This window comes from Vigna radiata, chromosome 8, assembly GCF_000741045.1.
Source record: "Vigna radiata var. radiata cultivar VC1973A chromosome 8, Vradiata_ver6, whole genome shotgun sequence".
Classification (NCBI taxonomy): Eukaryota; Viridiplantae; Streptophyta; class Magnoliopsida; order Fabales; family Fabaceae; genus Vigna; species Vigna radiata.
Genome location: NC_028358.1, coordinates 3898251 through 3898736, shown reverse-complemented (window position 1 = coordinate 3898736; position 486 = coordinate 3898251).

Sequence of the window (486 nt, the reverse complement as noted above, 5' to 3'; positions counted from 1 at the left end):
ATATATATATATATATATATATATATATATATATATATATACTGAGTAGACATTATCTTCTAATATTGTCCCTCTCTTCACATTCATTTTACCATCTAAGATAATTGAAATAAGGTATAACAAAAAAAAAATTTTGATAGCTTTGAGTTTGAAAGAATAGTTTCTTGAAAATAAATTTAATATAATAATAATTTGGTATTTTAAAAAAATCATTACGGTTAAAAATATTGTATATCAAATCATCAAACTAAATATAAATGTAAGTAATAGTTACCACGCAGTAAACATCTAACTGACTAATTAAAAAATACAATTAAAACTCAAAATGAAGTTATATTTATTATACTAATACTAAACTATTATACAATAAATTAATATCTCATTAATATTTTTGTTTAGACCATGTTAACATTAGTATTTAATGGCATACTTAATATATATAATTAGAATTCAAATAAAAGTATAGTTATTTATGAATATAATTTA